The sequence below is a fragment of the Calonectris borealis genome, chromosome 10 (assembly GCF_964195595.1).
Source record: "Calonectris borealis chromosome 10, bCalBor7.hap1.2, whole genome shotgun sequence".
Classification (NCBI taxonomy): domain Eukaryota; kingdom Metazoa; phylum Chordata; class Aves; order Procellariiformes; family Procellariidae; genus Calonectris; species Calonectris borealis.
In genome coordinates this window covers 4,264,271-4,291,063 of record NC_134321.1, presented here as the reverse complement: position 1 = coordinate 4,291,063, position 26,793 = coordinate 4,264,271, and the positions used below count along the sequence as shown (strand labels likewise).

The 26,793-nt window shown below is 41.0% G+C and overlaps 1 protein-coding gene across 1 annotated transcript in view; it reads right to left on the bottom strand.

Moving 5' to 3' along the window:
* LOC142086088 (contactin-3-like) overlaps positions 1–4,477 on the bottom strand; it is a 114,270-nt gene extending 109,793 nt beyond the window's left edge. The window contains exon 1 of the mRNA XM_075158608.1: positions 4,385–4,477. The gene's annotated coding sequence lies outside the window, so the exon portion shown is untranslated. The remainder of the gene's footprint in view (positions 1–4,384) is intronic.
* Between the last annotated feature and the right edge of the window lie 22,316 nt (positions 4,478–26,793).

Below are 26,793 nucleotides of genomic sequence, written 5' to 3'. Positions count from 1 at the left end.
ACCTTCTCTCTTCATTCAACCAAGTATGAGACTAAGAATCCGTAAGATTTTTTGAACTCCTGCCACTTCCCTTCATTCTGTATTAGCTCCTCTTTTCTTTGTATTAGACAGCACACTAAAAAAAAAAACCAACCTATGTATAGTAAATTTAAGTTGACTGCAGTCAAAGCTTCCCCACCCTCCTATTTTTATTATCCAAACAGAACCCTCCTGGATACACTTTTGTTTAAAAGGCCATCAACTTTGATCTGTTCTTCATCTGTCTCAACGGACACGAGAAAAATGTGGCCTTTTGAGCACTGAATCAGTCCTGTAAACAGGGAAGTACTTTTCAGTTTATGCAAACCTGCAGCCTAATCCTTTCCTATGCTAAGGCACATTACAAGGTATCACTTATGATTCTTTAATTTTTCCCTCTAATGCATTTTCCTGCACCACATGCTATAAAATTCAAATCTACATTGAGAAGTTAGGGCTATGACTCTACATAGCTTCACTAAACCAAAGGTGAAGATGTTAGCATAAGAGAAGACTGCAGCTCTATCAACTTCATCTTTCTGCATTTTAATTGTTTTTAATTGGGATAATCACTGACTGATCTTTCCCTGGTTTGGCTGAAAGAGGCTGGCTCTGAGGGAAACAAGCTGTAGAGCTGCAAAACAAAAAAACCCAAACCAACCAGAAAAAGAGACCTGGGAAAGGACTTGCTGTCACTGCAGATACTTTGTTAAGGATAGCAGCAACAGAGCAACCATTTCAGAGCATGAGCATCAAAGCAAGTCTTCTGTTCCTCCATTTCCAGAGAGCTTCTGTGGCACATTCAGTTTTGAAGAACCAAAATAGTAAGTTTCTAAACTTCTTTAAACAAAAGTTGATTTCAAAATATATTGCCATTTAATCCATCCTGACATCACCCATGTACAACATGAGCTTAAGCAATGCATTCATCACAGAAGTCCCTTGAATAAGTCATTTCCCGTCACTTGTAACTTTAGTAGGGTTCAACTTTAATGCATGCATGCGTGCGTGCGTGCATCTCAGGTGACTATAATCTAGTGTTCACTAGTTTCCAAATATGAACTAGAAGGTTACATATTTGACACCAGAACAAGGCAGACCTAGCTGCCAAAGTCAGCAACAAGAAGCATGAAAACTAATACACACAAAAAGTAACTTTACAGATGAACAGAACTCCCATTTTCCTTGCATTTTCTAGTAAATCAAGCCCCATCCTGCAATTATTCTAAGTCATCCAAAGTGATCTTTATACTCAGGAGGGATACTCACCACCAGCCATAGTCATTCCTCATCACTAATGACTTCTTCCCTCTCTCTGTAGGCTTGCTGGCTCCTCAGACAGAAGCACCACACCACCATGCCTTCCATCGTTTCAAATGAGTGAAAAATCTCGTTTGCAGATTGCAGTTAATCTGTGTCTTCTAGTATCAAAGTAAACCCTGACAACCACTTACATTCATACAAAACCACTTCAAGAATCGGTCTCTTCCAAGAAGAAAAGTAAAAAGATTGAATCCATTTGCAGAAATTTCCCATTACAATACCACAAGGACATAAAGATGCAGAACCCCAAAATCATCCCCCCTGCACAAATGGTTGGAAACGTTTATTTGTGGGGGGGAACTCCAATACAAACATTATAGAAAAGTAACATGAAAATATGGCATCGCTATGTAGCTACAGTGACTTGCTCTTTAAGAATTTAAAGAACAAGTTGTTTTGGTAGGTCCATAACTCACACATCCATGAGTCCCCAAGCCCAGGGATTTGCAAAGCGAGCAGCCAACTGGACACATGCACGGACTTCTGTGCAAGACCCTAACTAAGGTCACCAGCATCGGAGCTGAATAACTGCCAGAGCTACCGGAGTTACGTGCAGGGCCAGAGCTTGCCACCGCTCCCCAGCGGCTCTGAACCTCGCAGGATTTCTCAAAAAATCTAGTATTATTACTTCCCCTAACATAAAAGATACTAAGCTGCAGATGAATTAGCCAACCCCCACCTGCTGTTCTATTCATTAAGCAACCATCTGCAAAACCAACTTTGGAAAAATCCTGCAGCAAATGCAAGGGCCAAGTTGCAGATCCTCTGCTCTGATAACACCGACCCGAGTGGCACCTCCTCCTGCTTTAGCACACGCAAAAAACACCAAGACTTTCAGCTCAGAGCCTGCAGTTCGTTCCCACTGCAAGGCAACGCTAAGATTAATACAGAGAAGTAAAAATACTATAAAGCCTGTAGGTGCCCTGATGAGCAAGAGAAGCACCTGTGTAGCAGCATAGAGAGCTCACAGCACAGGGAAGAATCACAGGGCATCAACATGCCTTTAAATTGCAGCCCCAACATCAAGTCGGCTGCGTTTTTAGTAAGAATTATACATGTTCACTAAACCATTTTCCTCAAACGTTTCCACAAATTCATTTGCCAGATTATTAGGGAAAGTCTCTTGCATAATAAATAACTTTCTGGAATAATTCCACATAGAGTAGCAATACACTTTCAATGCTTAAAAGTTAGTTGAGCATTTCCGTTATTAATTTTAGTAATTTGTTCATAAGTTCCCATGTACATTAAAAAAATGGTATTACTGAACGCACTTGGCATGCAGCTTAAGCTATAGTGCAAGTTTCTCTTGCAAAATACCGCAGTCAATAGTTTGGAGAGTTCGCTTGTCCTTCATAAGGTCTTGATTTTTATTTTTATATTTTTGCACTCATAATAAAAATACTGATATTATTTCCCCTCGTATAAAACAAGCACTTTAAGGACAGCTAAAAATCAGTATGCTACTGATTGTGTGTGTGTGTGTGTGTCAATGTCATCAGTAAGGTAATCATGACTAACCAGTTAGCGCCCAAGGCTATTGCTGGATCATTTCACATCAGAAATGGACTGATCTCTCTCCGACGTTTACAACAAAATGGTGCTTGGATTTAGGTTAATCACAGCCAGGCATCATACTTAATTGGCAGCAAGGTCACATAGCGATACCGGGGACATCAGCAGCTCATACCCTGTAAGGTATGAATCATAACTAAAAATCAAAAAGTTCCAAAAGAGAAGGCAAATCACTAGTTAAAGAACGAATACCAGAACAGAAACCTGCAGAGAGACTATTGCAGAGAGCTACAGGAGCAGAGGGAGAGCAGAGCCATCAGCTGTGCCCAGCCATGTTACCACCGACCACACCGAGTGAGATACCACTGAAACTTCGTCTCTAGCTCAATCTTTTTTCCCTACGTCTGATGGGAAAGTTCTGGTTTTGTCAGAATTCAGTGGAAACTGAGCGGTCCCGAATGACGCACAAAGAGCAAAGCCATTATTCAAGAGCAAAAAGCTTTTCAAAAAACCTTCACTGGAGTGGCGTAGGGTTTGGTTTTTTTAAACCAACATGCTAGCATTCCCACCGACATCAGAGAGAGAGGAGAGAAAGCTCATATACCCGCGTTCTTGAATTTGAGACAGTTATTAGTACTTAATTAAAAGCAAAGCCAGAGAAGCACAGATTTAGAACTTGAGTAACTCCAGATTCACTTAAAACAATTTTCGGGGGAAAAAAAAGGCATGCAAACACTCAGATTTCCAACAGTTTCCACGCAGCAGCGCAGCCGCCCGACTCAGGCCGAGCAGACCCCCGCAGCGCGGACCCGCTGCCGCTCCCCCCGCGCCCTCGGGCGCCTTCCTACCCCCGGGAGAGCGGCTCAGGAACCAGGGGCGTTTTACGGAGCGCTTGCACCCGAGGAGGAGATGCATTAGAAGGAGGGAAGTCGCGCAGCGGCTCCCTGCCGCGCGCGCAGGAAGGAGAGGTGCCTCGCTAATGCAATTAGTAGACATCGATCAGGCGAACGGCAGCGGTGCGTTTGCACCGGTGCTGCAGAAGCACGTACGAGGTGCCCGTACTGCACCTTACCTGGAAGAGCCTTATTTTCCACACTGGACTGTAGACGCGTCCAGCGAGGCAGCACATCAACCCCCGCTATTTCACCCGAAGCAGGCAGGGGCCCCTCTCCGCGGCGTTTAAAGTAACACCCGCCAGCTGCGTGCCCCCGCCGGCTGATGCCGACTGCGATCCCAGCCGGAGCCGTTTCCCCCGCGCTCTCCGCCGGCAGCCCCGCTGCCCCGGCCCCGCTCCTCCCCGCCGCGCCGCCAACTTGGGCGCCCTCGAGGCGGCCCCAGGTGGGGCGCAGCGAACCCAAGGGGCGGCAGCGGCGCGGGAAGGCTGAGGGCAGGCGCGCGCGGCTCGGCTCGGCGGGAAGCCTGCCGCCACCCCGCTCCCCTCAGCCGCCACCCCGCTCCCCTCAGCCGCCACCGCGGGGCCGGCCGCCGCCGGGCACCCGGCCCAACTTTCTTCCCCGAAGTTGCCCACCTCAAGCCGAGCCGCTCCCCGCCGCCACCGAACACTCGCCGGAGCCCTTCCCGCCGAGCCACCCGCTGTAATCCTGCAGCTCCCGCGGCGCCCGGCGCCTCTTCTGGAGCGGTGAGCGCCGCGCTTCAGGCGGCGGGGCGGGGCGGGCACGGCCCGGCCTCCCGCCCACCTGCTCCCCCGCCACCCGGGGGCCTCGCCGAGCCCAGCCCAGCCCAGCCGCGCGGTCGTGCAGGTCCTGCAGCGGACGGCGGTGCCGGGGCCGGGCCGGCGGGTGGCGGCGGGGAGCGGAGGGGGAAGGCGGCGGCTTCCCCGAGGGCCCGGGAAAGCTCCGCTAGAATTTACCCGGGGTGGCGTGAAGTCGCCGCGCTACCTGGGGCGGGAGGGGGGAAAGCGGGTAAAATGTGCTCCTGCAGCGAGGGGGTGCCGTGTCGGGCTGCCCCCAACTGCTTAGGCTGAGCCAGCTTGGTGTGGACGAAGAAAGTTGACACGTAAGAGCTTAAATAAAAACTCCATCTAATTTCTGGGCTGGAAGCCCAGGAAAAGAATCAGGTTCACGTAGGTCTCTGTACAGGAGCCGGATGGAGGTTTTATTGAATCTGGCTCCAGCTGATCACAGTATTATAGCTGTGTTGCTGTAATTAAGGCTGAGCAGAATTCCTATAAGTCCCTTTTTGTAGCAGGTTATATAACAAATAGTAATAAGTTTCCTGAAACCTCTTATCTTTCAGGATCCCAAAGCACAGCAAAGTACACATTATAATAAAGTGCACATTAGTCTGCTCTGCCTCAATGGAAGTCAGGAATTACACCACGGATGGATTTGGCTTTGCAGCCACAGTGAAGCTGTTGATTCAAGAGAAGGGGAGGACTTGGTGACTGTCCTCTGCTGCACAGAGGACTCTTGGACAGGGTGGTGATGCATTGCTCTCCGGGCATCGGGAGGAAGGACGAGAAGGAAACAGTTTGCTTCTTCAACAAGTAAGATTTAAGTTGCTGCCACCCCTGTTTCCCTTTCCGTCTGCTTTTGTGGTGAATTATTGAAATGTGCTAGCTGGGAAACAGTGGCATCTCCTCTGGGGACTAGTAGAAACTTGACACAGCATCTGTTGACCCAGACTTAATGTAGGAGCCCTGACCTGAAGAGACCATCTTTACTTTTCTATGCATGTGCGAGCCTATAATTAAGGAATGTCCAGCACTGAAATGTAGTCACTTCTTGGTCAAATGTGGAACTGGTCTGAGGAAGGGATGTCAAAAAATACATTTTCTCAGAAAAAAACAAGATGCATTTTTAATTGGCAAACTATGATCACATAGGACGCATAGAGATGATGGAATAACTGTGATTTAACAAGTTACCGTTCATGAGCTGAGCACTGAGATTCATACTAACATGGTTCAGCTCAGCTTTGGCTGAGCAGGAGTGTGCACTCAGGCTGATGTATTACAGTATAGTAACTCCATCACATCTTTAAAACTCCACTTTGGGCTTTTGCCTAGAAGATAATACTAACTTTTTTTAATTGTTACACAAAGTTGTATGATAGGACGAGGGTCAAGCCTTAGTTCTACAGCAAACTCTAGCACAGGTAGAAGCACGGTGGCTATGGACACCTCTGTGGGGCATTGACTGAGCACGGACCCAGGAGCAAAGCCCAAAATGCAGATTTGGCTTCCTCAGAGGTCTGCCGTTGACATATTCACTACACCCGATTCACTTGGGCTTATGAGAGCTGACAAGGTCATGGACCTATGGCATAGTTCTCTGCTTGGTAATATTAGCTTTAGCTGTGCAAGACCAGCATGAGAAGGATAGCCTGTGTTTTTATGCTTGACCGACCACAGGAGCTGTTAAAATTTTGAAAATGTATTCTGCAGTTTGCCTTCCCTGTTGTCCTTGGTCATCTCCAGCCCAGCCCCACATTTTGACTACTTTGGCCAACTAATATATTTTTTCAGTTTCGGTTAAGTCAAAGACTTAACTTATTCATTTCCAAAAACACAGCAAACATGCAGTATCACCATATACTTACCAAAGATAATCAATTTGTAGATGGTAAATTCTCTGAGGCTAGATGGCATGTTTTCACACAGTAGCTGATTCTATGATGCCCTTCTGCCATCTGGGGCTTCTGGACCTACTGTAATATACATGTTCAATAATAACAACTTAATTGCAAGTCTCACGCTACTTCCAGCTTAATTTCCACTTGTCATTCAAACATCACTGTCGACATGTCTCAGAAATTACATGAGAAGAACAGGGATGCTTCTACTCTAGTGTTGTCTAATTAATGTTTCCTAAGGATTAAAGTGAAAAAAAAAACCACTTTAATTTATGAGCATGGGTGTAAGCAGGTAAATGAATATGATATTTAAACTTCCCAGTTAATAAATAATTAGGTTGGAAGACCAAACTCAACCCTGTCCATCCTGATGCCAGCTAGTGTAGACCCTAACTGAGCTCTTGCTCCCATTAACTACACCCCCTCACTGCTCTCTGCCAACTGCCATAGTTGCTATGTCTACTTTCAAGTAATATTTCTCTTGCCATGTTCACATTTTCAGCACAGGGATTGCCTGTATTACTGTTTGGTGCACTGCTGTTGTCACTATCTGCTTTGACAAACCTTGTTTATTTCAAATTTTAGCTGAGAATTTAGCCACCAGTAACAAGTAGACTCAGATCCACCATAATTTCCTCCAGAAAAATCAATCATTGCTTGTCTCCTAGATGCTTTAGCTTTCAAAGACTTTCTCTTACCACTGGCAGAAATATAAACTAACTCACTTAAAGCTTAAATTGAGCTTGTTTTGCAAAAGACCTCTAGGACACTGTCAAAATGGGATATAGTCAATGGGACTCGATGGACCATTCGTCTGGTCTTATCACTGACAGTCACTGCTATCAGTTTCTTTGGAGGTAGATAAATCAATTAATTTAATCTGAAATAGCCACTAGACAGTAGAATATTAAAAATAAAGAAAAAAAACAGTTGAAAATTTAGTTTTCTGTCTTTCTGTGTGTGAAGGTTATAGTAGCCCACCTTTTCCAGTCACACGTTCAGGCATAATAATGTCAATGATGAAAATATGTGGACAAAATATACGATGCTTTAGATGCAGTTAAATGAGTAGAAAAACTGCTTTTTCCAGTAATACTTACGGGAATTTTATTTAAAGGTATTTAATATAAATTTAATCTTTCTAATTTTTAAGACATGCTTCTCTCCGTAAGCCAACATTGATATCAACTTATCTGAGGCCTTGATCTGCAGGCACCGTTAATAGATTATGCATTTCTTTCAAGACCGAGGTCAACTGTAGTGACTAGATGGTATTTTGAATATGTATATCACAAGATAGCATGCCAGTTCTTCAAAGCACAGGGAGACTCCCTATTGTGGCAGTGTCAGGGGATAAGCTGCATTCACTCTTGCGCTTGGTCCACAGCCATCTCACATCATTGATGTTCCCAACGCTGACACCAATATCAGACATGTTCCTCTTGGTCATCTGTATTTTGTCACCATTTTGTACAATCCTGCTCTCCATAGGCCTAGGTGGAGCTATGTTAAAAGGGATAGTGTTTTTAGAAGCGTCCAGCAACGGTCTAGTCCAATTTCACTGAAGTAATGGTAACACTTCTTTTGGCATCAAATGTGAGCGATTAAATCGCCAGCATCTTAAAATTTCCATTTCATTGTCTCCATGAGCTCCTGCTTGTGCTAATAAATGGAGAGTGTAACTGGTGTTTGGAGCAGCAGGAGGGAAGGACCGGGAGGGTGAGGCTAATGAGAAGCCCTGTCTGTATTAAGGAAATTAATTATGTGACTGTATTAAACTGCAGCACTGAAAGCCTCACTTTGCCCTGACACAGACTATATGCATTAAAGGTTTACGCTGGTGTAATAACCACAGCGATGTTGTTATATGGATGCAAATTTCCTTAATGCAGGCAAGACCCAGATCAGACCACAGTAACTAATAAAAAACTGATAAAAGAGTGTGAATTATGTGCAATTGTATTGGAGAGCATGATACAGAAAGAAAATTATAATAGGAAGGTTAAGTGCCCAGTGAGTGCAAACTGATACACAATATCTTGAAATTACAGAGAGGGAAAATTAAAACGGTGAAATGATTTCACATATAGGTAGATGGAGGCATAAAAGCAATCTATGAATTATGGGAGGGAGAACAGGGTGAGAGCATGATATTTTCAGATGTACAGCCTTTTACCTATTAGAAATGAATAAGTGATTGAAGGCTAATTCCAGTAAATGGATGATATTAGTTTTGTTTTTATTTCGGGTTTTTGTTTGTCTCTGCTTGTGTGTGTCATTGAAATATTTGTGTATTAATAGATACTCATTTTAACAGCATTACGGTAATCTGAACATCTACAGCTACTAGGCATTAAAATAAGATTACTTCCCTATATATCAAGTTATTTTCGCAATACTTCTGCCTGATTTTGTCATATCTATTAAAATGCAATGGATCGGTTCTTATCATTACCTATAACTGGCAACCTTGAGTTGAAATGTTAAGCAGAAACAAGCCTGATGCCTGGAGGCCTGGCTAGCAATTCAGCAGAAGGCAAAGACATTTTATGGCTGTCCTAAAAGCTAAACAACAGGCTGTGTAACTTTCCTAATCAAATAGAATTAAATACAAAATTATATTCCCACTACCCCTGCTATCCTTTGTTCAAACAAATTGCCTGATCTACTGTTCAACAGTTTACTAAATATAGAACATTTTCTAGATTAGAGGTTTTAATTCTACCAAAAATTCAGCTTAGTTTATTAGAGAAATGAGATATTTTGTTTAGAGCACCGAGGAGCTCTTCCATGGCATGAGGGCTCTCTCAGGATAAGAAACAACTCCTCTCCTGGGCTCAAACTGACTTTTGAAGAGGTGAACACCTGGAGGATAAATGCATCCAAAGCATGACTTTGCTGTTAATGGCTGGAAGACAGAAACCAAAGCATAGGCAGCTGTTGCCAGTAAAGATGCGGTTAGTAAATTTTTGACCAGCAAAGAAATACTCCTTTCAAGCACTCTGAAATGTGATCACTGTCACTATCATGCTAGGGGGGAGTAGAGGAAAGAGTAGGCTGCTCCTCCTTCCCTTCTTAGTGTCACAGTGATTTTTCGTTCTACTCAAAAGAACTTAGAAAGATCCATATTTTTAAAGATATTTCTGTAATGGTACAATATTTGTTTCCAAATATGATGTTGATTTTAGTCATCTCCAAAGCTTTCAGTTCTAGCTGGGAAATTCATGGCAGTCATGACACAAAATATTAGGAACTGTCTTTATCATATCAGCCATCAGCTAGTATTTCTTACGTGGCGTCCTCCATGCATCCATGGAGTGGTGCTCCAGCAACATAGTTCTGTATGTAGAACTTTAAAAATCATCTGACATTTTAAATTTTAATATGATGAAGTAGGTTCAGGTTTTAATATCGCACAGTTTCATTCATGAGTTAGCACAGGCATCCCAAACGTGTCTGAGGAAAAAAAAAGGTAAATGCATTTAAGTCTAAATTTTGTCAACAGGATCAGATGCAGCCAGATAAAACAATGAGCATAAATAACACTGACCTATGAAGAAACAAAATGAAAAACAGCATACCTGAAAGATAAACAAGACAAAAACGTGCCCCAAGAGCTTCAATTTGGTGAAGTATTTATGTTTGTCTCTATGAAAACATATGCTTTAACTCCTGTCTAGGTTAAGAATACTTTCCTAAATCAACTACTAATAATTCTGAGGTCTATAAATACCCTGATGGGAAAACTCTGCATCTGTAACGAATACAAATGACTCTGTGCAAATGCACTTTGAACACAAACAACAAGGAAAACAGTACGTCAATGACCTCCAACCTCCAAATGTTATTGCATCTCAACATGAGGGCAGTTGTGGACCAACATATTGAAAGCAAATTTAAAAATCTTTAGAAAGTTCTAAAATAAAAAGGAAGAGTCTGAGAGCATTCAAGTTGCTAATATTATTGACTACCAGTCCCACCCCCGCTAACTTACGGGAATTGTGTTGGAAAACCTTAAGGATGGCATTGCCATCCAACTAACACACCTCGAAATACAAATGGAAGTCACACTCTTTAATCAGCACACAGTTATCTCTTTTTTTTTTTTTTAAATTGCCAGTTGCTTTACCTTCAATGCTTTACAATTTTATTAGCCTCAAATGAAAACTTCTGTAAGGTGAATGTTATGGAATAATAAAAAGGGCTGTAGATTGGATGTAAGCCATTATGTCTGGTTAAGGAGAAAATCCTGCCACTCCTGCAGGGCACGTGGGATTTTATGGCTTGAATCTAAAGGAACAATTCATATTAAATTGGACAAGATCCTTTCTGTAAGCAGAGACCTGCTTTCAGATACAGGGAGACCATTCCCATAGCCCATGACGCTCTGAATAAAGCTGTTTCTTGACTGTTCCTTCATCTTCCCAGCTGGTCTCCATTTCCCAGGGTCTGTAAGGAGCTGGTAGTGGAGGATGCTGTGCTGATCCTGAGGGGCTGGAGGACTGACTACCCCGCTGCTTAAGCCAGTCACTGTACTGATAAAAAGCATTTCCAGGAGGGAAGAGATGCCAGACGGCTATTTCTTACTGTTTTCAAGCTAACATTTGGAAAGTCATTGTAGCTCTATCTTGTAAGACATCTGAAGATTGAGGGAATTTGAAGATGTTGGAACTCGCACTTATTAAGGATGCTACTGCTAACTCTAACTTACCCTGCTGCTCAATTAGCTGCACAGAATATTGTAAGAGTAACTGCATGCACTAGGAAATCTGCTCTTCACCTGCAGCACATCAGCAAAAACAAGTGACAAGACAAAAGGAATTGTTTTTAAGTTGCAAAGGGAAAAGGTTCACAAACTCAAAAATCACTTTGAAAAGTTTGCACAGCCCCTGCTAAAGCTAGCTCTTTTCTAGTACATGCATTACCCACTCTCCATCTATATATTATTATCCCTTCTAAGCTCACTGCAAAGCCAAGGGTCTCTGCTCAGTTCCTGGCATCACTCCGAATGATTCAGCCAGAACCTTCCTTAGGATGGTTTGGTGGGGTCTTGATACTTTTAGCTATGTTGATCCTTCTTGTGACCTTATCACAAACAATGATTCTATCCATGGCTGGCAGTTTCCCGCATTCTTCAGTAACTTTGTCGAAGTTTTTTTGACAGCAATGTGCTGGTTGGCTAGAAGATAACATCTCTAACTTCAGGGTTAGAATAAATCCAATATTAGGTTTTCTACTCACTGAAATCTTGCACATAGCTATCTTCAAAAATTTACAGGCATTGGTCAGAAAGTGGAAGAAAATAAGTTACTGTTTTTTCTGTATTTTGTTAAACTTTGTCCTACTGGATACTCATTCTTTTAATTAATTTTTCCTTTACAATTTCAGGTAAGCAATTAATCTATTGAATTGAGGATTTTTTCAAAGCTTTTCCAGAAAAAAAAACTGGAATGAAACTGTCATAAGATATGCATGAAAAGTAGAACTGTTACTTTGTCATTTTCAAGTCCATGGTTTATACTGAGTCCTCTCTCATTCCCATTACATGGATGTCAGATGGAATAATACAGTGAAAAATTACCCCAAGATTTGGTTTCCCATTGCAGAGGTGTTTTTTTTACATAAAGTTTACCAAGTTTATATATAAAATTTGAATTAAAAAATCCTAAACCTCCCAATCCCTATTAATTAAAAGCAGCTAATTAATGTTTTTTGGTTTTACATTAATATTGGTTTTATTCTAATCATGCACTACCATCTCTTTATCTTTTGTTCCCTTAATCCCATTGCCCAAAATACTGCTTTCTAATAGTGAACTCTACAGAAACACTCAAACACTCTTGCAGTTCTAGAATGCAAAATCATTTAAATAGCCTTCACTTTGCTATTAGCAGTTCCTGGATAATGCAGTCAAACTCCACAAAATGTTCATTATTGGAAATAGATGTTTTGGTTTTTTTTTCCTATGAATTTTTAAATTGCCTTAGTTATGGTATGCAGTGTATGAGATGAATGTGATTTAAACAGTTGTGCCCTCTACTGGCGTAAAGGAAATAATTAAAAAAGAGAAAGAAATACCTTATTTCCAGATGTTATATCAAAACAGAGTGCCAAAATCAGCTTTTTGTTGTTGTTTTTTTGGGGGGTTTTTTGGTTTTTTTTTAGTATGCTTTAGTCACATTTGAAGGCTAGATTATTTTCAACATTAAATCTTAGCACATTAATTGCTTACAGATTTTTTTTTTTTTAATAAAAAGTACCATTTACACTGTTAAGGCAGTATAAAAGGGCCTTGCCAGAGATTAACATGATGGTGTGGATGGTATGTTAACACAGTTAAGAATAACTTTATTTTTATGAGACTTTTAAGGAGCTATACTATCAGCTAGAGAGTATGAGAACAAAGCTGTATGACAAAATCCCCTACAAAGTTCATAGAAACTTTGGAGCATTCAACTATTTAAAAGAAAGTCTGTAGGAGTTGATGCATAATGTGAAGTAGAATATAGAATTTCATATAATACAGGAGAATTAAGATCTCACCCTCTGCTGAAATGCTTCTAGCCAATCCTTCACCTTCCATTAAAAAGAAAGCTTATAATTTTCTGTCCTATCCCCCACTATTGAAGTTGTCAACTGGCATTACACTTGAATAACAAAGAAAACAAAAACATACCCTTTGGTAAGAAACTTGCATACTGCAACTTCCCAGCGTGGGCAGGATTAGTCACGGATGCTAATTGAAATACTAATTGACATATTTATACCATCATATAAAATCCATTCAACACAGTGGCAATAATGTTCTTATCTAAAAGAGCTGTAGCATCCATGTGGAGAATAGCGACAGACTGACAGTCAGCTCCACACTTTTCTTTTAGCCTAGTAGGAACATTTCAAGTTCCTCATTTTTCACCTTTTATAAAATGTGGTAGCTACAGACTACAGATTAAATGGATACCAGACTACATTGATCAGAGAAGAAGAAAAATAATTACCTTCCAGAAAACTTAATAATCAGCAGACGAAGAGGCCAACATACTCTTGCTCCTTCCTTTGGCTCTAACGTTGTCCCTCTGTAGTGGAAAGGGAGTTTATTTACCAGCGGAAGCAAAATCATTAATCACATAATTAAGTTATAATGTACCCTATAACTGGCTTTATTCATAAGTAACTGCGTCTGGAAATGAGATAGGTACAAATAGCATGGGGTCAGCCTTTCAGAAATCTCAGTCCACTATTAAGTGCTTCATTGCCAGAGAAAACTGCACTACCAAAATGAGCTGTAATCATACATGAAAGCAGAGGATAGACTCTTGTGCTTACAACACAATTCTTTCTGCCAACTTCTCTGTATAACACAGAACTATTTGTTATAATAGAAGTAAATATTAGTATCTCATTGCTTTGAATTGCTATGTGTTTCAAGCATATTTAGCTTTATGGCAAAATCTTTCTTTTTTGGATAAAAAAAAAAATCCTTTAATATTCCAGGTTAAAAATCTACTATGTATCTTTGCTGAGTCAGTGGAAAGCAGAATTTTTTTTATCATTTATCATCTTAATCGTTTATCACATGATTATCTCAGAGACAAAACCCAGTTCCATTGCCACGGAGTTCAAACGTGCTCAAAGGGAAAGATGCAGCAGTATGGGTGGGTAAAGCAAAGGAGAATGGCCCAGAGGAGAAAACAGGGGGACTAAGCAGAAGGAAACAAAATCAAAGAGGCAGATAAAGGGATTTTAAATGGGGGGGGGAGGGGGGGAAGGAAAACTACAATGTGCCACTGGTACCCACAAACTCTGCCACAAAAGTCATGCAAGATGGGTAGAAATGCTGCAGATGGACAACTTTATTATGTTTTGCATGAAACTGTAGGGAAAGTTTTAACTGAAGTCAAAAAAAGCAGACGTGATAAAACAGGAGGCACAGAAAACGACTGAGGCTGTGCAGTTAAAAACCCAGCAAGCCCATGTTCAGGAAAGGTGGAGAAGAGGGAAAGGTAGTGAAAACGGATGTCTGTTCAAATGCCACAAATAATTGGCAGCTGCGAGGTCTAATGTGCTCTGTGCTGCCCGCGAAGTGGCAGCTTGGACCACCAGTCATCTCCTGGGCACTCACGGTGAATGCTGCCGTGACACATGCATTAAACACAAGAAAAGTGAATTAGACTCTGAGAACCAGGGTCCATCATTGCTCAGACCGCTGCATAAAACGATCAGGACCAAGAGCAATGCCAGCCAACCCCTGGGCACCAGGGAAGCCCTGCCTGCCCCAGCACGGGTCTCTCTTACACTAAGGAGAGCAGGGGATGATGCCAGCCTGGCTGTGACCTTCTCTACCCCTGAACCTGGGCACCCCAAACACTCCCCAACTCCTGGCAGCTTGTGCAGACAAGTTCACTCCTTGCTCTTGTATTGAGCTGCATGGGACAGTGTGGACTTAGTGGACTCCAACTTATTAATTGGTTACAACAATTAGCCAGGGCGCCTAGGTCTTTAGGCACCTTGATTATATGTGTGAGCCAATTAGAGTCTCATATATATTCATGCCATTTCATCCACACACCGAGAGCTGCTTTCCCAGCCCTCTGCCCGGCTCCTTCACTCTAGCGCACACCCAGCCCGCTGTGAACCACGAGGGGAAAGAAGTTTCCTTTCCTTTCGCATTTCATTGAAATCAAACATTTGCTGTGGCTGTAATTCATGCAGTGGAAATGCAGAAAAAGCACATCTGAGAGGGAAGCGCTAAACTGGCCTGGACAAACCTTGCCCAAAGAAGTAGAGAGAGAACATGCTGGATCCTCCTCTGCAGTCAGCTGGCTCAGTACATTAACCACAGTGCTTTGCTCAGCCAGCTTGACCACAGAAGCATCTCACTTCCAGTAGCAGACTCACCCCGTAGAGCCACCTATGAGATGACTCCTCTTTTCTTATCTACTCAATAAAGTATGTGTGATTTTATCTTGCACTGTGGTGAAGCTGTAATTGCACCACCTCTGACATCAGCCACATTCACGTGGTCGGTGTGAGCAGTGCTGGGCTGTGACAGAGGTGTTGGGTCAGCTCCTCAGAGCGCATACCCCTCAAAGGAGCTCAGATGAGACTAAAATCTTCAAGCAAACCCAGATGCCCCATTTTGTGACCACCCAAATGGTCCTAGAAACTGCTGTTGAGATTACCTGAGCAGCCTGGTGCGTTGACCTAGTGCCTTAGGTGAGCTTCAAAGCTACCTGGGAGCCCACGGCAAGAGCCTGCAATGCGTCACAGCATCTTCTAGCACGTTGTAATCTATGACTGGTAAAACTTGATCTCTCAACAACTTAATTCAACTACTCAGCTATCTGCAGCTTGCTTTCTTCCTCTTTTGTCTGCTTCTTGTTTTATAATTTTTTCCCTTTCTGTTGCTGCGATTTTGCTTGTTACGGGAACTTTGCAGAAGAGAAAAATAAACAGATCAGTGTTTGATGTTGTGCTTTCTGTTTAGAAGTTTGTTTTTCCTTTCTTCTTCCATTGCATCAATATTAACATGTTGATTCATAAGCAAAATAAATAAAGTCTATAAATACATTCTTTCTTTTTTTAAATCGTGAAACCTGAAACTTACGGTTCCCACAGCAACCACACAATGTGCACATACATTAAACACAGGGATATTACCACCCAAGGCAGCAATCAAATATGCATGAGGGACTTACGTTACTGGCGCTTGGAGGACTGTGCAAGTTTGAAACCCAGAGCCACGAAGCACCTCAGTTCTGTCCATGTCAGTATGTCGGGATGAAAAGACGCCAGAGACGTCAGTCCTTATAGGCACAGTGGAACTGGATCTTTCCATACGTAGAAGTGCTTACGGGATAATAGGGTGGTGGACCTTTACTGTTGAACCAACTGGCCTCAAAGATGTGAAGTCAATCCAGAGCTGAAGATTCTCTGGATAAAATAATTACTGTTAATTAGCTGAAATCCACAGCCAGAAGGTGTCATAACAACCAAAGCATTATGAACAGAAATCATTGTTCACAGTCCTGACGATCCTTAAATGCTATGAATGAATTTCTCACAGTTTGATTGAACAGAAATGAAGAGGGCTCTGTACATTGTCGGAGAAGTTCATACCATCTATTCACTGTATCTTTTACAATCCATGAAATTATTTCATTGAATAAAAGGATGCTCAGCTTCCTGGTTTCTGGATCTCCACCAACTACTGGCTAATCAAAGTTTATTTTTCTAGGTCATGAATTCGGCATCTCAGCACCTAACCATCCCTGGCACTGTCAGCTGGGATCTAAGTTCGCACCGTTGACTGCTCCCTTATAACTGACGTTCTCCTCTCTGCGCCTTGCAATTTAAACTAAAGTTTTCAAACAGTGTATGCAGTGCTGTCATTGTACCCTGAGCCAGGAATTCTGACGTCTCCCTTAGCAAGTCTAATGTTGCTTGGTAATCAAATGCATGCCTCCTGCTGGCTAATGAAAAACAGCCCAGAGACCCCAGTTCTCTGTGAGGTGCCTTGAGAGACAAATAGTGAATTCAGATTTAAAAATTTAACAGTATAAATAATTTTCTTTTCCATGGTCTATTATAACAAATAGTAGAAACTGCAGGCATCAAATTTCAGTGATAAAAAGAGAAGCAGCATGCCATCAAATGACTAAATGTCTTAGTACTTTTCATCTCTTACAATCTAGTAATTAAAAGGAACTGGAGGATTCCAGAATTTGAAAAGAAGAGCCATTAGCATGTTTAACTATAAGCAGCTGGATGTTTTACTGAAAAAAAATGGGCAAGTGGTTAAATGTCAAAATGGGACTTTTAAGCATCTCTAGCCCAGGTATCTTCTTGAACAGGTACCAGGCTGGTTGAAGAGCAATTTCTTTGTGATTTCATTGAAAATTTAGGAAGTGAAAATTAAGATATCATATATACACAGAATTTTAGCCAACTTAATCTTTTCGTTAGTTGAATGACTTTTGGATTTGACTGTTCACTTTGTGTGGTCAACAAATATCAATCTCTAAATCTGAAAAGTGTTTGGGTTTTTTTATTTTAAAATGAGGAAATAAATAAATTAAGGAAATAAATAAATTCACATTGGGTTGAGAATTAAGGACAATTAGTTTGTCTTGTTAGTGTAGCTTCCACTGTGAATAATGTGCAATTTAGATTTTTCCTCTATGTCAGTTTTCAAATGAAAATCTAGAAGGTTTCATAAAGGCTATGCCTTTGTCTTTGAGACTTGCAGCAAAGTTTTTTGTCTTTAAACAGAATATGGAAAATGACACTGTGAAAAACAAATAGCTACACAGAAATCACTATTACAGATTTGCCATGTACACACACAAACACATTTTTTCCTCAGGGACAGCAAGAGAGAAGAGCACGTACGGTAATTCAGTATCTCTTTCTATATTTTCATGGTTGATTTTTCAAATTATTAGTGTTTAGACACCACGTGTGCATTTGCAGACCATCTCAACTGCAGTATTCCTACTCTGGCAGTATTCCTCCAGAATACATACTGGAGAAAGAATTTATGATCCAAAGGAGAGAGCTGTCTTGAATTGTCATCTTGAACTTGCACATAAGAATGGAGTTTTGTATTATCATCCATATCCCTTAAATTTACCATCAACTTGTGCAACGTTTTGTGAGAGTACAAGAACCTATGGTCTCTTTCTGTAGAGAATGTATCGGATTTGTTTTCTTAGAAAGAAGAGTGATTAGCATAAATTTACCTTAACAGCAGTAACAAAAGTTGAAAGTAATTGTATCAAAGCACCATCATTTCAGTGGAGCAAGTTTTAGCTGCACGTTTAAAACACTTTTATTCCTCTGAAAAGCAGCAGGTATTGCCAGCCAGATAATTTTTCAAAAATGTTCCAGGATTTCTTACGGATATTAATTTCTGTTTAAGCCTCTCCAAACTTTGGCAGCAAGACAAGTTTCATTTTTCTTTAACAAGTCCTTTAGTTGTGCAGATGTTGTAGCCAGATTGGCAATAAATTTTGCTGTAATAGTTAACTCAACTTAGGGAAAGATGCTGTTATTAATATTCTGATTCTGTGTCACCTTTTGACCCTTAATTTATTGGTGATGTATTTTATAGTTAGTATTCCATAGAAGTCTGCAAAACTTATTAGATTATTATGTCCTCTGCCAATGAAAGTCTGATTGTTGTTCTAAATAAGTATCTTCAAAAGTGTGAACATTAAACATTGGGTAAAGTAAAAAGTCCATTTTATGTCCTATTTCCAAATGGATACATATATTTTGATTACATCTCTTTAATTTCCATCAGTCTATTTTTGCCTCTCCTTTATTGGCCTGATTAAAAGCCTACTTAAGTGAGTGGAAAATGAAAACTCTCATTGACTTAAGTGGCTTTGAAGCAGTTTTCAAATAGTTACTTCACATTGGTTTCTTGTTACACTTGAGAAAAGCTGTATTTTTTTCCCAGTTTCCATTTTGCTTTGTCATCAGTATTTTGCCTAAAGATCGGGAATCTCTCTTTACACTTTCATAACCTTGAGCATCTGCACTAGTAATAGCCCATGAACTGCAACAGTTCATTTTCAGTTCAGAAAAAGACCTTCTGACTTCTCAAAATACATTTGATATTCCTATGAAATGGAGTGTGGCCTTTACCCTGGGCAACATACGTGTCGCTTGAAAGTCAGTTTTGGCTGTGTTGGGAGCAATGTACAGGAGTTGCCTTTTTTTCTTCTCCACCCGTTCAGCAGATAATCTAGGTCAGGGATTTTCATCTTCTGTTCCACTGACTGTTGGGGGTTTGTGCATGACTTGTCAAAGCAGTAAAGAAAACCAAACCTGCTCCCAGTTAGTTAACATTCACTATACAGGGCTCCACACCCTCAACATATTCTGGAGATCCACAGATCCCCAAAGTGCTACCCTGGCTGCAGCATTCCTGCCCGACTCTGCAGGAAAGCATCCTCCAGTCTTGGCATCTGCTGTAGGCTGAAGCATAGCTGATGAAGTTATGATATTTAAGCTGCCCGTTTTGGCAGCTGTCTTCTGTAATTCAAAGACAGACTTCGAATTTGGGGTTTCAGGTATTTGACCAGCAGTAATATAAAATGACAAGCGATCTGTATAATTGTATCATAATACCCATGACAACTAACATTTTCAAAGAGCACATCAGAACCTTTACATCTGAAAGAACTAGTGGGCATCAGAGTTGTGAAGCAGGCTTAGTCTTCACAGCTGGTTTTGCTGCAGCAGCCAGACTTACCATGATCTCAGGGAATTTTGTTTTACTTCAGCACTTTGGTAAGTACAGAATCTATCCCAAACATAGAAGAATAACATTCTTGCTGCAGACAAAGCAATCCTATTGAAAGAGGATATTTGCATTCCACAACCAACCCTTTCTGCCAGAGGAAATCCCTGTGGGATTTTCTGGCGTATGAAAGATGGAGAATGAGAACTGTGCTGGAGGCACATCGGTCCGGTTTCATACAACCAGGTGTTACAATCCCAGGCAGTCCCAGACTGACCGACCCTGGGGAGCTCTCCCTGCCTCTGGTGCTTGCTCTCCTGGGGTGGGTACCTTGTTTGATCTCAGCGAGTGGCTTCCTCTCCCCTTCCTTCCCCCTACTCAGGCTTGGACCTGCAGCAGCTCAGGTCGGTGCTCCCCAGCTCCTCCGCAGAGGAGGACTCCACGATATGCTGGTCATTAGATACTAGCATTTATCTATTCCATGGCATCTCTTTTTACTGCACCTCTGATCCTTCCTGCCAGGCTGTCGGGCATCCCAGGTGATGGTATGGTCCCAGGGCACAATGGTCAGTTGAAGTTCAGGCAACATGGGTGCCAGATTTTGCCTGAAAGTCAGGTGGATCCAATGTTCAGGATATTAAGACTGTGAGAAATCTTGGGAAGAATATGGTTAAGAGTGAACTTAGAAGTTTATATACAGCTATTGCTATCAGAGTTACCAGCAAAAACTTGCTGAAGGGGAAACAGCACACACCAATAAGTGTGTAAACAAACTCGCAGCCCTTAGAAATTATGAGAAAAAGAGAGCTATAGTGCTGCTGCAGTCCCTAGCCAACCCTCACTTTTCTGAGGCTCAGAAAATAGCAGCTTCTTGCCTTAAATACTTGTTTGCTCATGCAGGGATTTAGGGAAGCTTCCATGCAGATTCTGAATTGGCCCCACTATTCATCCTTGCAAATTTTAGAAAGTAATTTTAGAAAGCCAAGCCGAGAGAAAAATAGCTAAAGGTTTCTTACATGGCAGATAGCTTTCTGTTGCACTGCAGTAAAATGGTTGGCACTCAGTGGAGCTAAATTAATAAACTTTTTTATGATGGCTTGAAGTTACAGCTGCTATATTCTGGAGTAGACAGATAATTGGAGTGGTCAGAGTTGTATCTGCAATGCTGTGAAATTGATGTAATAATTCTGGACCAGAAATTATCTAAATTTAGGAGAAAGCATGAGCATATGCATAATATATCTTCCTGAATTCTACTGAGACCTCCAGGGAATTGAATTGTGAGTTAATAAATTGTTAATTAAAATTCGCATGACAAGAAAAAAAAAAATTCATTAACTAGGTCTATTGACAGCTTCCATGATAAGGTAAACAACAGTCTATAATCATTAACAGATCGTGCAGAAATCTGCATGGGTTTGCTTACACGAGTTCCAATAGAGCCATTGAAAAGGAATAACAAATACAGGCAAAAAGGACATAGTTCTCATATGTCACTTTTTATAGTGTTGATTTGTATTTTGATTCCTTTTGCAGTGAAGGTTGCTAAGAGTTATGGATGTCTGAGGGTCAACAAATTTCAGAAAGAACTAGCCCTCTCCATTGGCTTGAAAAAATCCCAGAACCTTGAGCTTTGAAATTCGTGAGACCCATACGGAAAAGTATCATTTGCTGTGATTTATTCTGACAGTTACATTATTGGGTGCATGTTAACCAGGACAAATAGCTGTACAGGAGGGGAGTACGAGGAGCTCCAAATTACACTTTTAGAAACTTTCCTCTGTACGGTATGCTGGTAACAGAGAACAGGCAATGGATTTTCAGAGGGTAAGATAGAAGCAAACTTGTATCAATCACACTCTGTAAATAAGCGGACCATACCAAATGCCCACTGCCAATCGTTTACACTAGGCTGTTCCATCGGGCTCCTAAAAGCTTTAACTACATAATATGTTTGAATGCACGGAGAGCAGAAATAGCAAATATTAATGTGGTGTCACTGTAGTCTCTTTTTCATTAGTTTATCTTTCAAGGCTATTGTGTAATCTGGCACAATACAATACTTTGCTTTATATTTTCTCTTGTAAGAAATGTCCCTTTATGTCAAATTTGGTTTGCAGACTTACAGTGATAGAGCAATTCCTCTCACCCAGAGAAGCAGTGAGAGAGTGTGAGGCTGTTGGCACATCTCCAATACCATTGTTAACAATTATGACATGACTGTCAAACCTTATTATCAGCTTTTAGGAATCTCTGTGAGATCCTGTAAGCACAGCTGTTTGGCTTTTCTCTGAAACACTGCTCTTGGAAGGCAAGAGAAAGAGGGAACGCGCTTTCCCTTTAGGAAGAATCACTGAGTGCTTTCACAAAGCCACAGCAATCAGTTTTTTTGGGGGGGTCCACTCTGCCTCTGGTTATGTTGAGGTCCCGTAGCTTCGTCCCCAGCCTTGCAACAGCTTGGCTGCACTTCAGATCCCTACGAGAGAAATTTTGGCAGGTGGCACGTAGCAGCAAACCAAGGAAGGATGCAGCCCCAAATTGAAATATCTAAATTGGAAAGGAGGGGAGAGTGGAAGAGGAGGAGAGGGTTGGGAAAGGGCTGTGCAGTATTAGGGTAACCTGCATTCCCTTTTTTGAGCAAAATCAGGCCTGACCTCCCCGTTGCTTTCCACTCCATAAGCCAGTGCCTACCTTCTGCACTGACTGAAGTGAATCCCCCCCCTTGCCCCCCATATCACACCTCGTTTCACATTGTGGAGCACTCTCACATTGCACAAATTGGTTCCTCACAGATGAAAATAAACTGGAAAAGGTCCCCGCAGGATTACACCTAATGCATACCGTCAGGAATTCAACCCATGGGACGAGACTGGCCCTGTTTTGCAGTAAAAAGCCCCAGAAACATCCTGCACACCAGCTACAGACCTGCTCCTGTTCATCTGCCCTACCTGCTGGTGTAGACACAACCACACGGACCAGTACCCGTAGTGCTTAGCATGACAAAAGACAGACCATCGTGGTGAGAGAATAAGTGATCCTCATGTTAAATCGTGGTTTCAGAACATAAGCAAACTTATCCGTTGTCATATTTTTTGTCGTATTACGTCCAAAGGGAGTTTTGACAAGAGATTTGAAAGGCTGCAATGAAGTAGCACTGCAGTTACCTGCTGAGCAGAGAGGTAAATGTCTGCAGACGTCGCCAGTAGATGGAGAGTGATTATCACATGCATGCGTAAGCTCTGCTTATTTGCTTTGTATCACCACTACTAATCTGCCACAGGAGAGATATTCTGGAGTTTTAAGATAAGATGTTCAGCAGGCCTCTGTCTCACATCCTAATGGCACAAAAAATAATAGATATTACATTTCACATGCTGTTTCTTTGAGTCTGGAACATCCTTCTCCTGCTGGCCTTATCAAAAGTCCCATTGTAATTGGCAAGTTTTCATTTCAGTGGGAATCTTAGAGGGGGGAGGGCATTGATTTCTCACAACCGATTCGATCTTTTTACACGCCTGACTGCCCTAAATCACTACAAGTAGGAAACTATTTTCAAAATTTCTCAAGAGCCCTGAATGTATTGATTGAGTCTAACTTTGACTTCAGACATTAAATTCTTTCTTTTCCTTGAAAAAAACAACCCCTAACCCTCTATAAGGCTACTCGGTTTTAGTTGGTGATCTGTTCTTGCTTCATTTATTTATGTTCTTCTCAATGGTATTCAGATTAAACTTTTAATAGCTTGTTCAAAATTTTCTTATTATCTTTTTCACATTTGCCAATGAAAGTTAATTTTATTTGAATTTTCTGTCTTTGTGTTGGTTAAATTACTAGCCCAAAACAGTTGTTGTATTTTGTCCTAAATAGTAGCATATTGCCTATGTACTCATGTTTATAATTATTTCTCCTAGATTCCACTATCCCCAATTAAACTGCAAGAACTTTGAAACTTGGAAGTTCGTTAATGGGGAAAAAACCCTTCAGTGTTGGATAAATCTTTTTGGTAACATCCTCCCTTGCCTTTATAAATATATCCTGAGAGTTAATGCAGTTAGCACGAAGATTAGTGACAATGTTTTACCTCATTTCCCCCAATCTATTACAGTGAAGAGCTCTATTAGAATTGTAGATGTGGTCCATCATGTTAAGGACCTCCAGTCTGGATTTTAAGTCATGCAAGAGCTCAGCACACAGAAGCACATCTGGAGTCTGCAGTGTTCCAGAGCCAGAAGCCTTACAGACTCAGACCTATGTTTTGTGAAAAACATATTAACTATACGGAGCTTACCTGGAATACATGGAATAATTTACAACGGAGTAAAATGGCAGCAAAATATAAAGGAAAATGAATTCATTCTTTCAATTAGGCTAGAGAATCCGATTGGATTGTAATGTCTTTGTCACTCAGAAAGTTGAAAATTGTTCTCCGAGTCATCTCGGTAGTTGTTTGGGAAAAATAGGGAATGCCTATTACAAATGGTGCAAGGAACAAACATTGAAGAAAGCCTTCCATGTGGAATAGAGAACCTTAAGTTGGTCACATCAATTTTTTTGTGTGCCTGCTCTTTTCAGTGGAGTTAAGCGAAATCATAATTATCGGCTTTATATGCAATTTTAAAAAGTAGATGCGTTTAAAAAAGATTGATTATTTTTAACAAAAAATAGAAAACATTGGATAGTCAAAGGCTTCTTGCAATATGAAAAAAATTATAAAATGGAAGATTTGGACAAAATAATTTGAAAATCTGAAGAAATACCAAGCTGTTTTAACAGGTAGTACTGGTAATTTTTGTGGTCCTAGCTGGAATACATGGTATAAGGCAAAGTAGTCCTCATCACTGACAAAGGGCGACAATGCACATTGCCATGGGTTGCTTCATAAGCAGAACTCCGGAGCTTCCTTTTATTCCATGTACTCGAATTGGATGTAAAATGCAACCGTAACATTTCTTCTGCCAACAGCTAGTTAAACGTCCTTGGAGCAAACACACGCTTTCACCTTGCCAGTATGTGTGCCTTGGTGCCATATCCTCCATTTCAGCACCAGTCAAGTCTCTGACATCTCTTAGTGTTACTGCGACTGGAGACCACCACGGTGGCATTATAAACAGCTGTGATATTTGAGCATGAGAACTATGTCATCTTCTAGATAACAGTTTCTCCATGTTTAGCTTTGGGGATGTCACTCCTCCTTCTTGGTACAAAGGCTTTCGTGACAGTTAATAATCAGATCTCAAAATGCAATAAAACTGTCTTGTGAATAATGCTAGAAAGCGGCCAGTTGAAATCCAAGGCAGCAATTACAGTTGTAGCAAGCTATACTTTCTGCTCCCAGACCTGCAACTGGAAACAAAGGGGATTTCTCACAGTGTTTTGCTCTAACTTCGACAGCCTATGAGTACACAAAAAAGATAAAGCTGTCAGAGATGCGATACCAACTTTTTAATGATGGTTATTTTAAACAGCTCTGTGGAACTCAGACACTGAGCAGAAGTTCCCGAAGAGGAAGGAAGAAGCAGAAAAATTATTTAGTTTTCTTCCTTTTCCTCTCATAATCACATTTTTTTATTATTTTTTTGGATTAAATATTATTTGAATAACATGATTTCTTTACTGCTCATTTTGGTTTCAGGTTTTTTGGTTTTTTTTTGAGATAGGGTTATTAGGCTGTGAGGTTTCATCAGGAAGGAAGAAAACCACAAGGGCTACAGTATTGTCCAGGGACTCGGAAGACACAGGTTTTAGTCTCTGCCCCAATTGCTGGCCAATCTCTTAAACCCATATCCATTTGTATCCACTGCAACGGGAAACAAACGCATCCTAGTGGTGAGCACTCATTGAACTTGTATCTGTCTCTTCAGAAAGCGAAGCATCTTTTGCCACTCAGGCAATTCTTTTCAGCAGTGAATCACACTATTTGTAGGAAGGCTGCACATTGCATCACTTAGTTCTTATATAATGAGGAGCTAGAGAGGACAGAGCATATTTTATAGCATTGGATGAACAGTGCATTGTATCTAAATCACTTCTATCTCCTCCATGGAGAACATTCCTTCTGTATGCAAAGCTGTGTGTATGGCTATGCCCATCATCTAGGCATAGTCCCAAAGACTTGTGGGCGCCTTTACATGCAAGTAAAAGATAATGAGCACACACACTGCAGTTTACAGTGCTCGTATTATGGTTAAGCTTGAAACACATAGACATCTTTGCAAAAACTGAGTCCCCAGTGGGAAGCAGTCCTTGTGAGCCCTGTATGCAGAGTGCCATAACATAACTGAATGGATCTGCAATCTAAAATTATTCTGGTAACTTTGATGCAGAAACATAAAGCCCTGTAGGAAACTGAACTTCATAAAAACATGCATTTACGCACACAAACTGTAATTTCCTATGAAAGTTAATCTTTTCTATTACTCTTATTACATTTGTAAATGGAATGCTGGTTTGAATTATGGCCTGGTACAGTACTTCTTTTATGCTTCAATAGTCATTGCTTTGGTATTTCAAGTATTTATTGTAGAATCTTGTCAACTCTCATTCATCATACACCTGCATACCAGTCCTGCACAAGGGTAGTTCGGAACCACAGCAAACTTACTGTCAGTGTATTGCAAGTCAGGGTTTCTGTTGCCCCTCTGCAATAAATTAATTACTAAAAAATAACCTGCAGGTACTTAAGCATGCATTCAAGTCATGCATTCATGCATTATGTGCTTAAATGTAACTCCTGTTTATGCTATAAACTGAATCCTGTCATAGTCATAAAATATATTATACAAAATTGAATTTTGCCTTACATATATGATAACATTGATACTATTTTTAGGATGTATCATCTGCATGAAAATACAGCTTCCTTTTCATGCAGAGAGCTTTTTATTCCATGGGGATTGTGGTGAATCTTTAAAAGATTCCTGCTAGCTGTCAGTAACTGGTAGCAAATCAATGTAATCTGCATTACAGTACTTGCATCATGACTTTGAAGAGGGACTGAACTTCTTTGGCTGCCTGTGCATCCAGAATCACTTTAAAGATACCATTTCTGACATTCAGGGTTATCTTTGGCTTTGTTCCAATTCATTTCATTGTAA